Source organism: Corvus brachyrhynchos, unplaced genomic scaffold (assembly GCF_000691975.1).
Source record: "Corvus brachyrhynchos isolate BGI_N302 unplaced genomic scaffold, ASM69197v1 scaffold580, whole genome shotgun sequence".
Taxonomy (NCBI): Eukaryota; Metazoa; Chordata; class Aves; order Passeriformes; family Corvidae; genus Corvus; species Corvus brachyrhynchos.
The window spans coordinates 410986-411633 of record NW_008240032.1 but is presented as its reverse complement, the minus strand read 5'-3'; positions in this window follow the sequence as shown (position 1 = coordinate 411633).

Sequence of the window (648 nt, the reverse complement as noted above, 5' to 3'; positions counted from 1 at the left end):
GGATGGATGGATGGATGGATGGATGGAGGGATGGATGGATGGAGGGATGGATGGATGGAGGGATGATGGATGGATGGATGATGGATGGAGGGATGGATGGAGAGCAGGGATGGGGTGCAGAGGTGACAGGGAGGGAGGCGGAGCCAGCACTCCCAGAGAACAAGGGCGTGGAGTGCCCAGCTGGGGGACATCGCCGTGTCCCTTGGCTCTTGCTGAGCCAGGCAGGCAGCAGCAATGCTGGGGTGCCCTGGGTGGGTGTGGGGGCTCTCCTGGGAAAGCTCTGGAATCAGGAAAATCCCACCGGCGCGGGGCCATCCTGGTGCTGGCGCTGCTGGGACCTTCCCGAGGTGTTTGCTCAGCTCTGGAAACACTTCAGGCTTTTGCCATGGGAGGTGGGAGTGGCACAGGGGTGGCACAGGGGTGGCACAGGACCTGGCAGGGACAGAGGTGCCCTCCACGCCCCCAAATGCCCTCCACCCCCTCACAGGGCGCAGGGACCCCACAGCACCACCCCAGCAGCCCCGTCTCCTCCAGGCCAGATGCCGGTGGCAGTGCTGGGACCAGTGTCCCAAGCTGGTGACAGTGGGGGTGTGAACTCACCGGTGTCCCACTGGGAATCCCTGCTGGGAATGGCTGCTGGGAGTCACT